At 31.1% G+C, this 24,016-nt stretch overlaps 1 pseudogene; it reads left to right on the top strand.

The window, feature by feature from the left end:
- The first annotated feature begins 10,827 nt into the window (after positions 1-10,827).
- Positions 10,828-23,574, top strand: LOC137829099 (uncharacterized; annotated as a pseudogene).
- The last annotated feature ends 442 nt before the right edge of the window (positions 23,575-24,016 follow it).

Genomic DNA, 24,016 nt, shown 5'->3' with positions numbered 1-24,016 from the left:
GACTTCTGTTAGAATTGTAGGCCTTAAACAAGAGTGAGGTGAATTGTTTATAAAAATATTTTCGCAAATATTAAAGGTATATTGAAAGTCAGTGAAAAATCAATCAATTAGAAAATTGTATAGCCAATTAGAAAATTGTTTTTAGTTTGATTGTAGAAAATCAACCGGTTGTTTTTGCGAAACAATTGGTTGTTTATACCAACAGTGTTGAAAATTAAAGCAAAAGAAGTTTTAAAGAGAGTAAGGATAGAGAGATTAACATAGAATGTTTATACTGGTTCACTCTTTACTAAGAGCTACATCCAGTTCTCAGCAACCACTGAGAATTCACTAAGTAATCAAACCTCGATTACAAAAAACACACCAAAGTGATGATCTTAAACCCTTCAAGAACACACACCACCTTTGGCAAACACCACACAATTTTCATAACAACCTCTGAAACTACACAACACCAATCCACACAGCATTACAGTGATCAAGAAAGAAAGGAATGGAATCCACCTAGGTACAATCAAAGATTAAAGTACACACAATACATGGCAATCCTATTTTGCACTTAAGAATCATCCAAAGCTCTTTGAAATCTTGAAAACTTATTTAAAGGATTTCTCTTAGTTTATTTATGACCAAGAGCGTAAAACAACTTATTTAAACTCCAATAAGATGGTCAAAGCATTTAATTTAAGAACCAAAATCAGTTTTAATCATTTAAAATAGATTAAAGTCACTTAACATAATACTGTTACGGTTTTCAGAAAATCAATCGATTGAAAACAGGAATCAATCGATTGAATTTGTTTGACAACAAAATCAAACAAAGTCAAGCTTTTTCAAATCCTTTTCAAAATACACTATGTGTAAAACAACTGATTGAATCGACATTTCAATAGGTTGCAATTTTCACACTTTTTAGAAAACACATTTTTTTCAAAAGGATTGAGATTCAATTAACCTTGGATCATCACAAAGAATGGATTAAAAAATTCAACTACTATAACAACCAACAGCAAGGATCTTCATGCATTCCACTTGGATTTGTAGATATCAAAGCACCTTGTTCAACAGTCTTGACCGAAGAGTTGCATGTAGTGTCCCGTTCGTTCGGCAAGAGATGTTAATTGTTAAAAAAGTTTCCTTGGTCGAAGAGTTGTATGTAGTGTTGTGTTCGTTCAACAAAGGTTGTTAATTGTTAAGCAATCAACCTTGGGCGAAGAGTTGCATGTAGTGTCATGTTTGTTCGGCAAGGGCTACTAATTGTTAAGCAAGTTGTCTTGGCTGAAGAGTTGCATGTAATGTCACGTTCATTCGGAAAATGTTGCTAATTGTTAAGCAAGTTGCCTTAGTTGCATTAGTGTTGCATTTATTCAGCAAGGGCTGCTAATTGTTAAGAAAGTTGTCTCGGTCGAAGAGGTTCAAGGTGTTAAGACAAAGCTTCTTGAGCGAATGGTGTTCGAAATTTTGCCATAATTGAAAACTTCCTAGATGTCTGGAAGTCTCAATGAGATGAATGGGGCTCCACCTGTCGCCAATACTGTAACGATCAAGTGGGTAAGAGCATAAAATATATCAGTGTAGTATGTATTGCATAGAATAATATGTATCTTATTTTTGGGGGTCATCCTCTATTTATAAAATATTCGTCTTTTTATAAAGTTTGGAGCATAGCTATCTGGTCAGCTTCTAGCATCCTATCATTCATCATTTGTCTTGTCGAAATCATTTGTTGCTTTCTTTGACTCTATCTCGGCCCCATGGTAGGCGCCAATTGTACTTGTATAGACTAAAATGGGCCTAGATAGTACCTGGAACTAGAACTGACAGTAACAATTGTCGTTGATGTCTCAGTCGCTCCTCCTTACTCTTCTCGTACTCATTCTCCGGCACTCGGCCGCTCCTCCTTACTCTTCTTGTACTCGTTCTCTGGTGCTCGATCGCTGCTGATTACTCTTCTCGTACTCTCTCTGGTACTCGGTCGCTCATCCTTCTTCTTTTTGTACACGTTCTCTAGTACTCGATCGCTCCTCCTTGGTGCTCAATTGAGAGTTAACCTGCAGAAAGTTCTCCAACGACCAAGTAAGTACTTTGTATTTAGAGTGTATAACGTAATTGATCAAAGCGTACCTTACTCCTTTGTAGAAGGCTTATTTATAGTATTGGGTAATGGGTCATTTGATTCATGGGTTGTATCTGGCGCATATCTTCAATAAATCAGTATTAGCTGATTTCTTGGGGTGTCACCCAGATTTGCTGGAACTTGACCCAAATTTGTAGGGAGGTTACCCTGATTTATAAGATGTTTCCTTATTTGTCATTTATTTGTCAATATTTTCTTTACTGTGTTGATCACCATATTGACCGCTCAATGATGCCAAGTAATGTGGCTCATTCGGCCCGTAATGTGGTTGATCACCTAGTCAGTCGGTCAATCACTAGTACAGAAAACGCATATAACACCGATTCTAAAATACATATAACACAAGTTCTCTCTCCGATGTAGATCTCAATTATGTAAATTTTCAATTACATATAAAACTTCAGTTGTAAAAACTGGTGTAATATGAACCAAAATCTAAATAAAATATTCAAAAATATGTGCTTCGAAAGGGACATAGTTAGGACAAATATCTGGCGTTATATTCCACATTTTACACCACTTAAGGCAACAACCGATGTAATATGTTAGAGTTTCTTTTTATGAATTTAAAATACAACACAACATTTATTGTTGCTCATACATACCATTAGTGGTACACAAGCAAACATTGCATTAACCACAAGTCTAGACATGAAAACAAAAATAAGAAATGCACTTACCATCAAACATAAAATCCATATTTTCATTTCACATCATTTACAGGGCGAACAACACGATCTAGTAAAAGATGATTTTTCAAACAACTTATAAAAATTTCTCTAAATCTAAAATCACAAATCTGAGAAAAAAAAAACTAGCAAGATACCTTTAGGAAGCAAAGCATCTTCCTTGGCTTTTCCAACTATGTCCATAGTCTCCATCTTGAAATCGAAAAAGAGTTAGCAAAACGAGAAAAAAAAAGGCAACACAAAGTGTAGATGGGGAAAAGAGAAGTGAAGAAAGAACGCAATGAAGAAAGGATGGTGGAAGAGGTGGTGAGCGGTGCCAGCAGTAGTGCTGGAGATAATGGTGGAGAGCGGTGCCAACAGCAGAACGGTGGCAAAAGCGAATCAAAACAATGGCAGCGCGCGACAACGGTGGTGGAGGCAAAAGCAAGAGAGAAATAACTTTAAGCGCGAATGAGCGGTGAGAGCACAAGGCAAAAAGTAATAAACATATTACAGCGGTTGGATTAACCAACCGGTGTAATATGTCGAGCACCAAAATAAGTTTTTTAAAAAAATTATTTTTTAACTCTGAAAAGAACATATTACACTAGTTGTAAGGACCAACCGGTGTAATATATGCCAAATATTTACAAAAGTCCCACTACATCTTTATTTATATAATTTCTTGATACTCTGATTTGCTTACATAATACTCTAATTTTGTTACATAATACTCTAATTTTGTTACATGATACTCTAATTTTAGTATATGATACTCTGATTTTGTTACATGATATTATCATTAAATATAATTATGCATAATGAAAGTTATTAAAAATGAATATCAATTGTCCATGTTTATGAAGACTTATAAATAGACCACCACACTCACGGAGTAATCTCAAGTCATATTTTTTAATTTTTTTTTAACTCTTAAGGACATATTACATTGCTTAGATTAACCAACTGGTGTAATATGTCTAGCGCTAAAATAAGTTTTTTAAAAAATTTATATTTTAACTCTTGAAAGAACATATTACACCGGTTGGTCCTTACAATCAGTATATATATACCAAATATTACAAAATTCCACCGTGTTTTTATTTACACCGGTTATCAATTAACTGACTTAATATGTCATTATATTATACGTTTTCTGCACTAGTGAATGATGCCAAGTGACGTGGCTCATGACCCGTAATGTGGTTGTTCACTCGGTCGGCCGATGAATGATGTCGAATAACGTGGTTTATACAACCCCAACCGATACATATATTATATTTGATAAATTTATATTCACTTTTATTTCAATTAATTAAATTTTTATATTTTTATTAAATAATTGAGATAATTTTTAAGATTAAATTGTTTTTTTAATAATTATTTATTTATATCTAGTAGTTAATAGATCATAACAAAAAAACTAGCAATGTTTTACCATTTAACTGAAGTATTTTTTTTCTTTATATATTATTTTTTATTGTTTAATTACTTTATATTTTTATTTTATTTTATAGTCATGCACAATATAATAATAACTTATGTTTTTTTTTATCATTACGATTATTATCATCATTTTTCTAAAAATTCTTATTTTTTTTTATGAAAAATTATTTACCCACAACATCTATAAAATAAAGAGGTTAAAGATCTAAAGCCTGAGGTTAAAGATCTAAAGCCTTGAGCATCAGCGTACAAGAAGTTTGTAGTGGACCCAAGAAGATATTTTAAGAGGTTAACTGTAAGATGATAAAATATACATTATAGAAGACCTCTAGTCTTGAAATAACTACTAAAGTTATGGCAAGGATAGTACATAAAAATTAGGACTTTAGTTTTTATCATCATGAATCAGACTTTAGTTTGTACATTTAAAAAAAATATAATATAATTTCATTGTCCATGTATTGGAGGAAGTAGTATAGAATAACCAAGCCTTGTAGAAGCGCATGCTTCATGTGAGCTCATATGGAAGACGAGGGACATGCAGAAAGCATGAGTGGACAAATGTCACATTCTCCACTCGTGTGTCAATTTGTATTAGGGTTTGAATTCAAATTTTTCCACCTTATTCCTCTATGTGTTGATGGTACCTAAGACTATAAATAGGTGTTTGTCTCTTGTAATTTGAATGAGTAATGAATTGATGACCTATTACTTGTTCATGAGTTTTTCCTATATTAGTCTCATTTCTTATCTAATCTATACTTCTGAGTTGGTCTCATTTATCACCGGACTTTTATCCTTCTCTACACTTCTAATGTTGAATTCTAATTATATATTGCTTCTTAGCATCTCTTTTCTTCCTCGCTCCATCTAAAATGAAATTATAAACCATACTAAAATATAAAGCTATGTAACTTTTAATATTGGAATTTAACAAAGAAAGAAAGAAAAACTTATGTGCCAAAAAATCATTAACCTTTTCAGACTTGATAATCTATTCAGATTTTATTAAAAAATTATAAAATTAAAAATTAAAAATTAAATTTACCTCAATGTTCAATTAAACATTTAAATATATCAAACTTAAACTAAAAATAATAATAATAATAATTGTTCTCGACGGTTGACCTCGTATGGACTGGATGGAGAGCTCCGCTTCTAATCTGTCTTTTCTGGCAAGTCTGGAACTCGGTTTCGTTGGACAGATGGGCTCTACCTGTTGATTACACTCTAACGATCAAGTCAGTGAGAGCACTAGAGATACCAAATCAGTTTCAGTCTAAGTCTCAGAAACAGTGTAGTGTACCTTCACCGAGGGTCTCAAGCCCCTTTTATAGATATCCCGCCAACAACTTTTTCTATCAATAATGTAATCTCAACAAAAGAGAATTTAATCATAACAGAAAAATCGCCTACTAACGGGCACCACTTATCTTCAGGTGCTTACGGCAGGAAAACATTTTGTTTATGTGTGCACCATTATTCTCGAGTGCTTCCTTTTTTATTCTCAACAACTATTAATTAATATGAAACTAACATGTATTAATTAATATATAACTAACCTTCATATAAAATATCTCTTTATCTTCAGAATAATATGATAACATACTTAAACAATAACAATTATATCTTTCGTATAATCTTTTATTTTTATTGTAAACTTTTTTTCAATTTTATTCCACTATTTTAAATGTTCTAATTTGGTTCTATTTAAAAAACAATAATCAATGGTTATAGTTATGTATGTTAAATTGATCTTAGCAACACTATAACCATATTCATTGATGATGTAATGTGTCAATTTCATCCACAGGTCAACTTTAACAAATAATCTATCATTAATTAAAATCAAAACCAAATTAATAATATTTAAAATAATGGAATAAACTTAAAAATAAATGATAAAAAAAACTTGTTAATCTTAATTTAAATTTGAAATTATAAAACATCAATTAATTTGAAATGAAAGAAAAAAAATATTTTTGAAATATTTTAAATATTAATTCTCAAGATATTTTTTAGAAATACAATTTAGAAATCAGTTTCTGGATGAATAAAAAAAAATTATAAAAGAAACATTGAGAAAGAGTAGGACGAGAAAAAAGAAAGGTCGTGTTAGTTGGCTGCGTTTCTTTCTATAACTTCTTGTGACATCCATACTTTTTAAAATACTAAAAATATTTTTTTATTTTAGTGATATTTTTTATTTTGGAATGTATAATCCTAAAAAACTCTGTACTATAGAATTCAGAAGGTATTATGGATTTGGGTTCTATAATTTTCTTTAAAAAAATATTTCGAACCGTAACCCTTCTGAAATGTATTTTTTTTAAAGACAAAATAATTTTTTTCACCTAACCTATAGGGTGCCAGAAGAAGCTTGGTGTAGGAAAAACAACCTATTAGTTAGTTTTTAAGGCAAGTTCTTCCTACACCATATTAATTTATTTTAACATGTACTTTATACTATTTCAAAATTTAAAAAATTACCCTCTATTCTGGAATTGAAAATCCAGAATTTAAAAAATATAATTCAAAAATCAAAATCTTGTTTCGAGAAAGGAAATTCAAAATGAAAAAATACATTTAAAAAAAATCTAGAACACAAAATTTGAAAACATATTCTAGAAAAGAATTTTCAAATTTCAAAAAATGTGTTCCAAAAATTCAAATTCAGAACACAATCTGAAAACACATTCTAGAAAAGAATTTTCAGAATTAAAAAAGAAATGTGTTTCAGAAATTCAAATCCATAACACAACCTGAAAATGATTTTCGGAAATTAAAAATTGTATTCGAAAAATTCAATCTGGAAGTCTATACTTATAACATTTGAGGGAGCACAAATAGGAAACTTTCTCAATGTGTCACTCTCACGATTTTTTGAAAAAAAAAACAAAAAATGAAATTTACAAGAAGAAGAAAACATTACACGTGGCAGATTGTGAGGCTTGGGAAGAAAACAAGCCCATAGTTCTGCTGGGCCAAAATGAGTGAACAGGCTCAATATCTATAGGTGGAAGAAAAATTAGGGTTTCTGAGAATGTGTTTTTTGTGTGCCTAGCAATGACTTTTCCAGAGGCGTGTATGGCTCTACAAATGTCGATTCCAGGAGTTGTGCAGAACAATGACAGAGCACCCTTCAGGTAATGTTTTGAATTTCAATTTCAATTTCTGCTTTCTAGCGTCGCTTTCCCCATTCTCTGTATCTCTAAAACCTAATTACTATCCTTTACTCCTTTTCACCAATTCGACAACTTCAGAGATGTCGTATTTGAAAGCTTTTTTTCCCCAAAACACCATTATTTTCACTATATATACGGTGTATTTTTCACTAGGGTTGAGTTCATGTTTTAGGGTTGTAAGCATGTGTTAATTTCATTGCTCTTTATTTTTGCCTTTCTGATATTTTGTTCTTTTGATTTGTTCATCTGTTCATCTTATTTCTCATTTTTCGCTTTTTGTTCATCTTATCCAACTTATTCAATGTGTTTGTTTTTCATCATTACTACTAGTTCAAAGATGGCAAACACTTCCTCCATGCATTCAAACAGGCATTGCAACTCAACTGTTCAGGTTGTATTCTATTACTTTCTTTCTAACATGCAAAACCTTTCTTAAATTTATGTTTATTTTTCTTCTTTGTTCTTTTTATCAAAGTTGTCTTCCATCGCTTTTTCTCATTTTTATTTGTCTATGGTTCTCTGTTTCTGATCAAAGGTCATTTCTTTTTGAATTTGAATTGTCCATTGTTATTGTTTTTTACTTTTATTAGACTTTATTGTGTAGGCTGCATTTGAAGAAGTGTCTGAATATCAGATTGAAGAACACGTTGCTGCTTAATGTGTAGCCTACATTTGAAGATCAATGTGTAATTTGAAGATCAATGTGTAGGATCAAAGATAGGAGAATATTGTGTTTTGGTCTTTGGTTCTCTGTTTCTGAAAACAAAACAAAAAAAACTTTCTTTCTAACATGCAAAAGTTTTCTTAAATTTATTGTTCTCTGTTCTTTTTATCAAAGTTTCGAACTTTGATTTTCTCTGTCATCCTTTCATTTTTATTTTTATTTTGTCAATATGTTTTCTCATGTTTTTTGGTCTTTGGTTCTCTGTTTCTGATAAAAAAAGCTTTCTTTCTCACATGCAAAAGTTTTCTGAAATTTCTTTTTGTTTTTGTTTTCTCTGTTTTTTTATCAAAGTTGCAAACTTTGATCTTCTATGCCATCCTTTCATGTTTTTTCTCAATTTTATTTTTCTTTGGTTCTCCCTTTCTGATCAAAGGTAATTTCTTTTTGAATTTGAATGTCCATTGTTATTGTTTTTGACTTTTATTAGACTTTATTGTGTAGGCTGCATTTGAAGAAGTGTCTGAATATCAGTTTGCACGTTGCTGCTTAATGTTTAGCATCCATTTGAAGATCAATGTGTAATTTGAAGATCAATGTGTAGGATCAAAGAACTTATGTAGGATTGATACAAGGATGAAACAATTCTATAATTGTTTAAAGTCATATTTTTTATACTCTGATGAAAGAAGTCTATATCAATGTAAAATCAATTTCTTTGATTGTGTAAAAAGACATTTTGTATACAAGGTCATTTCCTTTGTTTTGTGTATAGATATGAATATTTTGAGATTGTTTGAAAATATTACATTTAGATGATATAAAAATAGAATGACATTGATTTTCATTCAATATTATTTAAATCATTTTAGTAACATTACATTTAGATGATATAAAAATAAAAATAGAATGACATTGATTTTCATTCAATATTATTTAAATCCTTTTAGTAACATTACATTTAGATGATATAAAAATAAAAATATAATGACATTGATTTTCATTCAATATTATTTAAATTATTTTATGAACATTGAATAAATTACAAGGCCTAAGAATTAATGAATAATAAATAGTAGTATTGCAGTTATACCAAATAGTAATATGGAAAATATTTCTAAGTATAGATTCATAATTGCACTTTTAACCGAGTTATACAAAATAGTAGTATTTGGTCAATCATTATCTCAATTGAAGGTTAATAAACTTCATCCAATTTTTATTATATTAATATTATGATTATTATTATTATTATTATTATATTGTAATTTTAATATTAATAATAATATTTGATTATTAAAATTAAAATCAATACATATAAGTTGTAGTCTAGGATATCATCTGAAACACATTTCCAGTTTCTCACTCTTGCATTGTCATTTTTAGCTTCTTTTACTTCTTTCTTTCAAAGATGGCAAACAGTTCCTCCATGCGTTCAAACAAAACCTGCAACTGTTCAAGTAAAAGCTTTCTTCAAATTTTTTTGTTTTTCTTCCCTTTTTTTTATCAAAGTTGCAAACTTTGATCTTCTCTGCCATCCTTTCATTTTTTGTTTGTCTATATGTTTTCTCATGCTTTCTGATAAAAAAATCTTTCTTTCTAACATGCAAAAACTTTCTTAATTTTTTTTGTTCTCTGTTTTTTTATCGAAGTTGCAAACTTTGATCTTCTCTGTCATCCTTTCATTTTTTTTCTTTTTCAATATGTTTTCTCATCCTTTTTCTCAATATTTTTTGGTCTTGGTTCTCTTTTTTTAAAAAAAAAAAACTTTCTTTCTGACATGCAAAAGCTTTCATGTTTTTTCTCAATTTTTTTTGGTCTTTAGTGATTTGATTTTGATCAAAGTTGCAACCTTTGACATGTTTATGAATATGTTTTCACCATTTTTGGTTGCTTATGGTTCTCTGTTTTTTACTTTTTTAACCTTACTATTTTTTTAAATTTGTGATTTATTTTCATTTATAATGTGTTCATTTGTTAATTTTATTGTTTCTTTTTGACATGCAAAAGCTTTCATGTTTTTACTCAAATTTTTTTGGTCTTTGGTTGTCTGATTCTGATCAAAGTTGCAACCTTTGACATGTTTATGAATATGTTTTCACCATATTTGGTTGCTTATGGTTCTCTGTTTTTTACTTTTTTCACCATTTGTATTTTTTAAATTTGTGATTTATTTTCATTTATAATGTGTTCATCTGTTAATTTTATTGTTTCTTTCTGACATGCAAAAGTTTTCATGGTTTTTCTCAAAAAAAAAATTGGTCTTTGGTTATCTGATTCTGATCAAAGTTGCAACCTTTGACATGTTTATGAATATGTTTTCACCATTTTTTTGTTGCTTATGGTTATCTGTTTTTTACTTTTTTCACCATTACTATTTTTTAAATTTGTGATTTATTTTAATTTATAATGTCTTCATCTGTTAATTTTATTGTTTCTTTCTGACATGCAAAAACTTTCATGCTTTTTCTCAATTTTTTTGGTCTTTGGTTATCTGATTGTGATCAAAGTTGCAACCTTTGACATGTTTATGAATATGTTTTCACCATTTTTGGTTTTTTATGGTTCTCTTTTTTTTTCTTTTTTCACAATTACTATTTTTTAAATTTGTGTTGAATATTTAAATCCATTGCCAATTCCCTATGTTACTGCTAATATGTACATATTTGTTTACCGTCTGTTATAGCACCACTTATACCAAATTTTCCAAATTTGGGTGACATATTGACAATGGAAACCAAAGGAAAGTTCCAAACGATGATCCTGTTAGACGAGGTGTGTTTTCTTCTCATTTTTTTTGGATTTCAGATTACCATTACAAAATAAGTAACATGTTTTTTTCTTTTGAAAAGGATCATGGTTTAGTTGATCGTGCTTTTGCAATCGAGTTCGGGTCTGAACTTGGTCCAACTTGGTTTTTGGTGGATAACGAAGGGCATAGACATATTGTTAAGTATAATATGGACTTGTGTGTTCCTGAGATCATTGGAGGATGGTCTCAATTCCGGGAATTTTATGGCCTTCGTGGCAATCATTTTGTATATTTTGATTATGTCAGAAATAACAGTTTTAAGATTACTTTGTTTAAGGGAAGATCGTCTCCTTCAACCGTGAATATTTTATGATCGTATCGAGAGTCGTTTCCCTCTCATTGACGGTCCTTATCTTCATTTCACTATCACACTATGTGGGTCAATCAAGCCATGTGGTAATTTTTTATTACATCATTTCTTAAGTTTTATTTTACTTTATATTATTTTATTACTGTATTTATACACATGTTACTTGGCTTTTAGGATCTTCTTGTTTCTTTTGCCAATTTCATTCGAAAAAGCAGGCTAAAGTATATTGTTCTTCATGGACATAAGGGTGAAGTTAAGTGCAAAATTTTGATACGGCCACCTCCAAAAGCTTCTGTTAAATTTGGTGTTGGATGGAGAGAATTTTGTAACATGCATGCATTTCGTGAAGGTGACAAATTGATTTTTGAAGCTAATATTGAGGTACAACACACAGATCTGAGGGTGTTGTTAGTTCTGTGATAAGTTAACAAGTTAGTTTCGCAAATATGTTTCAAAGAATGACAATGTTACTTTTATTTCATTACAAGTTATGTTTTGTTTCATTATTATTACATGTTATGTTTTTTATTTTATTTTGCAAGTTTATTTAATTTAACGTTATTATTAGAAATATTTTAAACGAATAGTGTTCTAATTTGTTTTAGAATTGGAAATTCAAATTTGAATATTTTATAATGTAGTATTGCATGTCAAACCAATAACCAGCTTCAAATAAGTTTGTAAAAACTGTAATTTGTAAAATTTAATAAAAAAAATATAAAGTGGATTGTGGGAATTCATGTGGCGCCAATCTTGAGAAAATTTATGACAATGTTTCAATGAGGTTTGTTTGTATTACGACACACATTTATCAATGTTTTCTCCAATAGTGTATAAACTAATGTTTTCTCCAATAATGTATAAATTTGAATAAGCCTTCCCAAAACTGTAAAAAAGTATGTGCAAAAGTACTTTTTGCTGCATGGACTGCATTTATAACATTTTTTATGGTTTATGAGAGCAGTGCACATTCATCAATGTTTGCAGATCTGTATAATTCAACCTGGTGTGTTTCATGAAGTCAACCAATTGCCACAACTGCCAATCCTATGAAGTTCTGGATGGTAGAGCAAAAGGTCTGCCATAGCCTTTCCCAAACGTTGTTCAAATTGGGCTGCCAAATAGAAAGTGGATTCTGGAAAATATAACTAAAACGGTACTAATTTTGTTTGGATTCATAACATTGTTTGAATGAGGTTTATGAGAGCAATGCACAATGATCAATTTTTTCTTCAATAGTGTATAAAGTACAAGAAGCCATCCTAAAACTGTAAAAAGTATGTGCAAAATTGCTTTTGTATATAGACAACGTGATGTACCTTTCATTGTCTAAAGGGGAGAATTCTTGCAAGACAATTAATTTATGTCTGCTCTAAAAAAAGTCGTGCCTTGGGTTTACCTTAACTGTGTTAAAATTTAGTTGACACATGGAAAGTTGAATGTGGAAAACATATACATGGAAAGCTAGGTAATGCTGACTTTATTTAAATGAACTTCAACATTGTGAATACATTCAAATTGAATTTTATTCTGTCATTGTGTTTCTCTCACTAAAATTGTTTTCTCTATTTTGTGGAATACATTATGTCTATATTGAAATTAGATCAAACAATGAATGTGTTAAATGACGTGAATTCAATAAAGGAGTCATGGAATGTGTTTGTTAGAGTCTTACGGCTATGGTGTGTGCAAGATTTCACGAAACAGAAAATCCCTTTTTCACTAGAGATGGTGCTACAAGATCAACAAGTAAGTTTTCCATAAAACTCAGAGTTGTGACATGCATATATTTTAAATGTGTTGCTTTTGAACATGTTTTCCTTATGTATTTTTTTAAGGAGTACGAATCCATGCATCTGTGAGGAGGACACTAATATATAAATTCCAGAGTCAGATATCTGAAGGTCATGTGTATTCCATCCAATCGTTTAGTGTGGCATCCAATTTAGGATCTTACAGAACAACTAAACATGCTTATAAGATTAACTTCCAATATGGAACAAAGGTATCTTTAATGGCTAATGAAGTGGTACCACAAACTAAACCACATTACACCCCTCTTTCACTACTTTTTGCCGATGGCTTTGACACCGATTTTTTAGTGGGTTAGTTAAATTAACTTTTCTACTGGTTTTTGGTATCTTTTCAATACAAGTTTTCTATTATTAACTTCAGTAGTGTTTTATGCAGATATAATTGGAATTCTAACTGGAGTTGGCACAGAGCGGGAGTTGACAAAGGAAGGAAAAGTTGCCAAAATGAATGTCATCTCCATAGATTGTGATAGGTAATCTTCTGACTTCTATCGACCTTTTTTTTAAAACTGATTGTGTAACAGTGTTGTTTTGTGAGAGTAGTTTTAAGATTCAATGCACCCTTTTTGGGACTTATGTAGATCAGTTAAATGCATTTCTGACAACTGGAGAAGTAGACAATGCAGTCATATCTATAGAATTTTCCAAAGTCAAGTTCTTCAGAGGTATCATTTTGGATGAATCAAAGTATCTTATCTCTATTATTTGTTATTAGTCTTGATTTCTTAATTTTCTTACATGTTAATTTTTTATTATATAGACAACATCTATGTTCAGAACTGTATTGATTGCACAAGAGTGGAATATAATGTACTAACTGAAGAAGCATTACTATTGAAAAAGAGGTACTTTAGAAATATCATTATTTGATATTGGTCAAAAGCTTTTTTTAATGTATTATAATTTATTTTAATGGTAAAGGATGTTAGAAACAATGGAGTCTCCATCCCAGGGGCTCAGCCAACTGTGTGAATCTTCAAAGCAAACTCCTGAAGATGAGTTTCTTCAGACCACCACCAGGAACACCATAGCAGGGTTGAAGGATTGTAGAGAAATAAATGTCATTATATATTTTAAATTCTTATATGTCTTTTGTTTCCACTTATTTTTACATTTTATTGAAACAGGTCAACACATTCATAGTTCTTGCAACTATAAAACATGCTGTGGATGATGATGATTGGTGGTATACTGCATGCATCTGTAACAAGGCAGTTTACCCCGACTCCAAAATGTTTTTTTTGTGAAAAATGCAATAAACACGTAATGAAGGTCACCCTTAGGTACACGTTTTGAAGTATGTGTTATTGATATATTCTCGGATATTGATTATAGTACAATACTAATGTGTTGTGTTGAACATATTGTATTTGTATGGCAGGTATAAAGTGCAACTTCGTGTGATAGATGACACTGATTCTACAACCTTTTTGCTTTTTGACAGAGAAGCAAGTTCACTTCTGAGTAAATCATGTGCTGAAAAGTTTGAAAGCCATGATAAGGTTATTGTTGCACACCTTTAAATGTTAATTATATATATATATATATAACCCGTGCATTGATTAATTTGAATTTCATTTTTATTTTAGAACGGAAATCTTCCAAATGAATTTGCACAAATATTGGAGAAAAAGGTTTTGTTTAAGGTTGATTAAAAAATGGATAAAGGCTTCAGGTTTGAGCAAACCTTTAGAGTTAAAAAAATTTGTGTGGATGAAGACATCATTCAATGTTTCATTAGTGACAATAATAGTTCATTGGTAAGTTATGTTTTACTGTACAATGTTTGTAATATAAAATGTCTATTAAGTACTTATTTGTTTAAATTCTCATTTGTTTGATAAGGAGATATATGATCAAGATGGAAAAAAAGGAAAAGGAAAGCTAGCATTAACTGATGCTTCCTGTGAGAACATCACAGAGGTATAAATAAATTCTAATAGACAATAGCATTACTTGAAAACATTTGTTCTGAAAGTGTGTGTATTGAAACAGGATTTGTTGACAAAGTTTGGGAGTGAATGCAATGAGTCGCAATCTCAAACTGTGGATTTGAGCAATGACAGTGTTATAGTGACTCCACTCAAGAGACAATCTCCACAATTGTTGCAAGTTGGAGAGGACAATCTGCCACTCAAGACATTCAAAAGAACTGTTAAAATTGAGAAGTGAAATGTTATTTAAAATTTATGTGTGACATTTGATCTTTTGAGGATATGAGAGTAATTTTCTTACTTATGTAATATTGTAGTGGATTTGATATATTATGCAAAACAATGTCATAACTATTTTATGTTTTGAGGATATTATGATTACTATTATATATGACATGTTATGTATTCCAATGTATAGTTGTGTATTGTTATTTTGTAGGTTTGTATGTTTTGATCCTTAATGGATGAAGATTGTTAGAGTATGCTGAAAGTTCTGTCATAACAAAGTTGCAGAGGAGAACCAGAATGTTCCACGACATTGTAATAAGATTGAAGATTGTTCATACAATATTTCAAACATGTATAAATCATTTGAGATTTGATTATTAATGTGAATAATCAAATGTTGTTTGTATCTTTCAAGTGTGTTATGCAGTGCATGACTTTAACCCATGTAATGGATTTATTAATAGGTTCTAATAAATGAAATTTCAAGTGTAGTATTGGATTTGAGCTCAAACATTCTTTCTTTGGTGACATTATAATGAATAGTTTGCCCAGCTATTGCTAAACTTTATTGATCTTTGTGAATACAATTACACAAAGGAATTTGCATTAAGCCTTAGGATTTTTGTGAATGATAGTTATGACATTCAAATTCAAGTCAGCTAAGATGCAATTTGGTAACATCATGTTGCAGAAGCTTGCAGTAATTCTGAAAACAAATTGCATAAAAAACCATGTTTTTTTAAGACAATGTTATTTAAGTTAAAGTCGAGTTTTGATTTCATTCACAGATTGGATGAGAATGAGCAATTTAACTTCAAAATCAGTAAACAAATGTTGAAGCACGGCCTGCCCCAGAACAATAGTGATAGTAAGATTGATATCATTATCAGATGAAGTAAATATTAGAATATTACTGTTTATATCACAGTATTCAAATTGATAGAGAATTGGGCATGTTCAATATCTACCTTGGGAAGGTACCAAGATCAATAGACAATCGTGTGTATAACTTTTCATAAAATTTGATTTTAAAATGTTTGTCAGTAATTTTGGGAATGTGCAGCCAACTTTCATCTGTACTTTTATTATTAATTATTAATTATTAATACAATTTGGCTGTCTTTTGTAAATCTTTGCTTGTCTAGCCTTTTTTGTTTTACTTCAGAACAAGAAAGATATGATGTAGTACAGATTTGTGCAGACCATTGAAATAACCCAAATTTGAGAAAGTCAAAGTGCATCCAAAAAAGAGAATTATTTGGATTCCCGCTTTAAACTTTCACTGGTCTCTACCTATTTGACAAATTCTTTTGTCAAAACAATTTAACAACTAACTTAACTTCACTAACAACAGTATATGCATATGGATCCAGATGAGTCAAAGTGTGCAAGAAAACGAAGGAAGATCATCCTTCAGAATAAGTTACAGAAAAAAACTACCAAACTTACAGGTAGAACCTCATATGCCATATTTTTTTTGAAATATAGAATTGAAGTTTATGGTTGATGACTTGATTTCTTAAGGTACTCCAGTTAAAAATTGCAGCAAACAAAGTCCTCAGACAACCACAATTTCTTATGGAGAAGCAAATTTTGTTTTAACAACAGGTAAATGAGGTTCTCATTGTTAGTTATCATTTACTGCTAATGTATTAAAATCAAAATTGCATTGCAGATGTCCGTGACAAATTAGGCCACAATCCAACAAAGAAAATGAAGATGGTTTTCAACCAAGAATCCACAAGCCAAAGGAATAAGTTAACAACATTTTCATATGGATTAAACTACACACAGGATGCGGTTTCTGACATAGAGAGTACAGAACATGTACATTACAATTCATCTAAGAATGCAATAGAGAAAGTTGTCATGGTTGTTACCCCACAATATACAACCCAAAAGAAAAACTTAACAGATACAAACCATGGAGAAAAGTGTAATTTTTCACAGAATGCAATATCAGACTTAGAGAATAGGCAACCCTCATGTCCTTTAAGTACAGGTAAGTCTTAAGACCTTTCTTATAGAGGGATATTGCATATCATTATATATATTACTGATTTTTTATAATATCCTTTACTTGCAGTTAATTTTTCTCCTAATCAAAACACACTACAATCAATTGCACAAAGGAAACCATTATCGAATTCAACTATAGTAAGTGATGTCTTAAACCTTGAAATTTGATTAATTGAAAAATATTATTATTTTATATATATTTGTCATATGTCTTATCTTAAACTTTGATGACAGATACTCCAATATCTCAAAAGTCATCTGACTCTGTGCAAAATAAGAAATTATATCAATTATATTTAAACACATTGTTGAATATATCGAAGCAGCCAACAATAATTGATGAAGAACACTTAGGTTGTCATTGTATACACCTTCCCATATGAAATTATTAATTACTTTTTATATGTACATAGTGTTTATATGAATAATTTGTATATACAGGAAGAATTGAATACGTTCATCGTTCTGAAGTTGGACACTATTCTTACTCTGTCTCTCAGAAGAAAGTTATTAGATATGTTTTGAACATCATGAATTCGATTAGCCAAACATTACATTATGTTGAATGGTCTCCAAATTTTTAAAATAATGGTAAATCATACAAGTATGTTTAGCGTGTTTCCTCATATTGTATACAAAATTGTTCCCATGTATAAATATGATTCTTCTTATTTATCTCATGATATACATAACAATTTTAGAAGCGAACTATATTCAAAATCTGAATTGCAAGGTTAGAACATTATTATTACTTGGTCAAAGTGCATCTTAATATAACTAATGATTCAGTATAACGTTTTAGCACGTGTATTATAGAAACGAGAATTATATGATTCTTTTTGAAATTTTCAGATTTTTTTATGTTGGTCAACCTTTAATTGAATGTGTTCATTGTGGAGTTGTTCTCTGGTATGAGGAACGTGCTAATAAATCAAAGCATTCAAGAGAAGTGCAATTTTCTATATGTTGCTAAAAGGGAAAAGTACAACTACCTTTTTTACAAAGACCTCCAGAACTAATAAACAATTTATTAAACAGTGAAGATCCTAGAAGCAAGCATTTCTTAGATAACATTAGGACTTACAACAGTATGTTTTCCTTTACTTCAATAGGTGGGAAGATTGATTCTTCTATGAATAATGGTAGTGCACCTCCTCAGTTCATACTTAGTGGCCAAAATTACCACCGTATTGGAAGTTTGTTACCAGAGGCAGGTTCCAATCCCAAGTTTGCACAATTGTATATATATGATACAAAGAATGAGTTAACTAATAGAATGAGTCATTTTGAGTAAGTATTTTTGTATTTACTGTTATTTAACCGTTCAAATTATGTCATTGATTATTGTTAATTCTGTTGCATATTATTTCAGGTCAAATAACCATAAGTCCATACTTGACAAATCATTGGTTGGTGATTTCATAAACATGATTGATGAATACAATGTTCTTGCTAAATCCTTCCGAAGAGTAAGAGACATGTCTCTTCAAGATAAACCATCAGATTTTACACTCCGATTATTTAGAAATCGATTGAAAGATCCAAGAGTGTACAACACCCCATCATCAAATGAGATTGTGGGAGATTTCGCAAACATGGACGTAGGCAGAGATATAATTGTGAAGAAGGTCTGTGGTGATTTATCAAGGCTTCATGAAACACACACTACTTTCATCCCACTACAATATCCTTTGATGTTCCCCTATGGAGAAGATGGTTATCAAGAAAATATTCCAATAAGGGAATGTCACAGTGGTAGTGCAAGTAGAAAAAGAATTTGTGTTTCCTTAAGGGAATTTATTGCATTCCGAATTCAAGAAAGACATTTGTGAGTTTCGTAACATAGTACGTGCACGTAGGCTTTGTTGAACCAAGTGGTGCTCAAGCTTTGAAGAACCCAAACCCTTTGAAGGATGTTGAAGCCTTAGTTGTGCTCTTTTAGTTTAGTTCTGGGGTAGTTTGAGTGTTGTAATCCACCCCTTGATTAAATCTAAAGCATAGGCATTCTCAATCTTTGTGAAAGAAAATTTTTTTTCAAACTAAGTTAAAACAACCGATTGTTTTGTCGAAACAACCGATTGTTTGTTTTGGTACCATAACAGAAAAACTGTTTTATCTTTGACTGAGCTTTAAATGATTTAACTGCTTACGCTCCAGTCTTTAAATGCTTTGACCAATCATTAAATGCAATAAAAGAGTTTGTTAAGATTTGATAACAAACAACATCTTTGAATATATTCAGAAAAACAGATTTGTGAAAATAAGTTTTTGAATAAGAGTTTTTCAAAGAGTTGAGATTGCTTAGAGTTTGTGATTGATCAAAGTGTGTGGAATAGGATTCTGCTTGTATTGATTTCAGATTATCTTCTGTAACAAGTGTAATCCTTGTACTCTGCTGAACAAGTTTCATATCTGTGTTTGCTGAGATTGGTTGTGTGTTCTTGAAGGGATCAAGATCAGCAATCTTAGTGTTGATGTGTTGGTCAAGAAGAGTGTGTGTCTTGAGGTGTTCAAGGTCACTTTCTTGGTTGTGGTGTAAGTGACCAAGGTGTGATTGCTTAGTGGATTTCCTCAGAGGTTTTCTGAGAAGACTGGATGTAGCTCTGGATTTGGAGTGAACCAGTATAAACATCTATGTGCAATCTCTCTATCCCTAACTCTTTAAATTCAGTTTTGTTTGTTGTTTGCTGGTATAAACAACCGATTGTTTTTGTGAAACAACCGATTGTTTTTCTGGTACTGTTGTTTTTTATTGCTGTTTTGGTAAACTGAATTTCTTATCAATTGTTTCTTGAGATAATTTCATTCTTGTTTTAAAAGTTTGCGAAAACCCTCTTTAAACAATTCACCCCCCCCCCCCCTCTAGTTTAAAGTCATCCATTCTAACAGGCTTTTTCAACAATTTCTGGTGGATTGTTATACCATGATTGAAGCACAACGTTTGTCTTTCATTAGGTCAAATCAGAAATTAATTCGTTCTGAAATTTTGAATGGCCTACAAGAAGCAATTAACAGAGGAGAGACTGATCCTTCTTTCGTTGGTAGACGTGTTGCTTTGCCTTCATCTTTTACTAGTGGCATGCGTTACATGTTCAACAATTATCAAGATGCTATGATCATCTGCAGAAGATTTAGTTATCCTGATTTGTTCATAACAATAACATGCAATGTCAATTAGCCTGAAATTCGTGATGTTCTTGCACCAAAAGGATTAAGTCCGTCAGATAGACCTGATATTGTTTGCAGAGTCTTCAAACTTAAACTTGATCAAATGATGAAATATTTCAAGAAGAATAATTTTTTTGATCAAACAACTGCAGGTATTCTTCAAGATGAAATATTTTTAGTGAAATCTTTTAACAGTATTAAATTTCCATAATTAATTTGGCATATTGTCTTCTTTGGTTCAGGCATGTACACCATTGAATTTCAAAAAAGAGGTTTACCACATGCTCATATACTATTATGTTTGGATGGATCAAACAAGCTGCATAATGCAACAGACATTGATAATGTCATATCTGCTGAATTACCTCGCCTAAATTTGTATCCGAAATTGTTCAAAGTTGTTACAAGCTACATGATACATGGACCATGTGGAATGGCTAAATTAAATTCTCCTTGCATGAAACAAGGTAAATGTTCAAAATTCTTTCCAAAAACGTTTACGGCTGAAACTACTATTGATGAAGACGGATATCCAATGTATAGACGTCATAATAATGGAATTTTTGTGGAAAAAAATGGATGGATAACGGTAATGTTGTTCCATATAGTCCCCATCTTCTTATGAGGTATCAAGCACATGTGAATACAGAATATTGCAACAAGTCAAATTCTATCAAATATCTTTTCAAATATGTTAATAAAGGGCCTGACAGGGCTACAATGAAAATTGGCAATGGTACTTCCAACGATGAAGAGAAAACGAATGTTGACGAAATCAAAAATTATTATGATTGTAGATACTTATCACCGTGTGAAGCTGTTTGGTGAACTTTTGGCTTTGACATACATCATAGATGGCCAGCTGTACAAAGGTTGTCATTTCATTTGCCGAAGCAACAACCAATTTTGTTTAAAGATGATGATAATCTTGATCAATTGTTGGAAAAGAATGAACCTATGAAGACCATGTTTCTAGCTTGGTTTGAAGCCAACCAAAAATATGATGATGGAAGGAATTTGACATATGCTGAATTTCCAAGCAAGTTTGTATGGATTGCTCAACAGAGACAATGGAAACCAAGGAAGCAAGGTTACAACATTGGTAGACTAACTTATGTAGCACCTGGATGTGGAGAACTTTATTACATGAGGATATTGTTGACTATTGAAAAGGGTTGTGTTGACTATGCTAGCATAAGGATAGTAAATGAGCAAACATTCAATACATATGAAGAAGCTTACTATGCATTAGGACTATTGAAAGATGACAAAGAATTCATTGATGCCATAAAAGAAGCAAGTGAATTAGGGTCTGGCCATGAACTCAGACGCCTGTTTGTTTCATTATTGTTCATGAACACAATGTCCAAACCGGATGTGGTTTGGAAAGCTTCTTGGAAATTACTGTCAGACGGGATTTTATACCACAAAAGAAAAGACTTGCGATTGCCAGGTATTGTATTTTTAAAATGCTATAATTGATTACATATTTTGACTATAAATTATGAACGTGATGCATGTATGATCTTAAATAATGTTAGGTCTTCAACTTGAGGAGAAGCAACTACATGATTTTTTCCTATTAAAAATAAAAGAGTTATTAATGGCAAATGGACGGTCATTACAAGAATTTGTCTGTTTGCCTCAACTTGATCCTTCTCATTCATCTTTTTTTCAAAATAGGTTTATCATGGATGAACTTAACTACAACAAAGATGAAATGGCAAAAAAGCATATGTCATTGTTGAAATGTCTCACTACTAAGCAATTAAATGTTTATGAAGAGATCATTTCATCAATTGAGTCTGAAAAGGGTGCCTTCTTCTTTCTATATGGTTATGGTGGAACTGGAAAAATATTCATGTGGAGAACATTATATGTTGCAGTTAGATCTACAGGAAAGATTGTTTTGAATGTAGCATCAAGTGGAATTGCTTCTTTACTACTACCTGGAGGGAAGACAACACATTCTAGATTCTGCATTCCTATTCTAATAAATGAAGAATCAACTTGCAATATACCTCAAGGAATTCATCGTGCTAGACTTTTGATTGAAACGAGATTGATTATTTGGGATGAGGCACCAATGATGAATCGAATGTGTTTTGAGGCCTTTGACAGAACTTTGAGAGATGTTATGAGAACAGTTAATGAAGGAAATAGTCAAAAACCTTTTGGTGGGAAGGTTGTGGTTTTGGAAGGTGATTTCAGGAAAATATTGCCAATTGTAAAAAAAGGATCAAGATATGATGTTGTGAAGTCAACAATCAACTCTTCTCATTTGTGGCTAAGTTGTCGAGTCTTAAAACTTTCTCAAAACATGAGATTAAACAATGCAAAATCTGATGTAAGCACTAACAGTATCAAAGAATTTGTTGATTGGATTCTCAAAATTGGAGATGGCCAAATTGGTTTGAATGAAAATGGTGAGTGTGTTGTGGAAATCCCACCTGATCTATTGATTGAGCCCCCAGAAACACCTTTGTTGTCATTGGTAAATTTTGTTTATCCTAATTTGTTGACTAACATGATGTGTTCTGGGTACTTTGAGGATGGAGCAGAACAACCGAATCAGTAGAGCAAGTGAATGATTTTATTTTATCTATGTTAAGTGGTAAAGAAATAACTTATCTTAGTTCGGATACACCTTGCCAATCAGATGAAGATCAGGAAACTGAAGGTGAATGGTTCACGTCTGAGTTCTTAAATGAGATAAAATGTTTAGGGATACCAAATCATCGGCTTCATTAGAAAATTGGCGTGCCTGTTGTGCTTTTGAGAAATATTGATCAATCCAATGGACTTTGTAATGGAACAAGGTTGCAAGTTCTTGATTTCAAGAAAAATGTTATTTGTGCAACAGTTCTAACAGGAACAAATATTGGTGATAAAATCTTCATTTCAAGAATGAATTTGATCCCTTCAAATTCAGGTATGCCATTCAAATTCCTGAGAAGACAATTTCCAGTAGCTCTATGTTTTGCAATAACAATCAATAAAAGCCAAGGTCAATCATTGACTAAAGTTGGTTTATATCTTCCACGTCCCGTTTTCACACATGGACAGTTGTATGTAGCTATTTCTAGAGTTAGAACCAAAAAAGGATTGAAAATTCTTATTTTTGATGAAGATGGGAATGTAGCCAACAAGACAAAAAATGTTGTTTACACTGAAATTTTTGACAATATTTGAAAGCAATGGAATGATATGATAAACCTGGAATTATAATTTCAACTTAAATTATAATGTGAGCTTCAGTTTATATTGAAAAATTACAACATATATGTCCCATAATTTTGACATTGCAGAAACTGTTTATTATTATAATAGTAATTTATAGCATAACAGAATGTTTTATAGATTCCATGAATTCTTTATCATTCATTAGGAAATAGTATTGTATGGAATTATGATAATCACTATTAATATTGTTATATTAAATGTGTAAGAGTTGTTGAATTTTGACATTCAAATTCAAGTCATGTTGCAGAAGCTTCTAGTAATTCTAAAATCAAATTGCATAAAAAACCATATCCTTTTAAGACAGTGTGCATATTTAAGCTAAAGACGAGTTTTGATTTCATCCACAAATTGGATGAGAATGAGCAATTTAACTTCAAAAACAGTAAGCAAA

This window comes from Phaseolus vulgaris, chromosome 7 (assembly GCF_051622355.1).
Source record: "Phaseolus vulgaris cultivar YP4 chromosome 7, ASM5162235v1, whole genome shotgun sequence".
NCBI classification, from domain to species: domain Eukaryota; kingdom Viridiplantae; phylum Streptophyta; class Magnoliopsida; order Fabales; family Fabaceae; genus Phaseolus; species Phaseolus vulgaris.
Note: the sequence above shows the minus strand (reverse complement) of the source record. Positions and strands in the feature narration are given on the sequence as shown.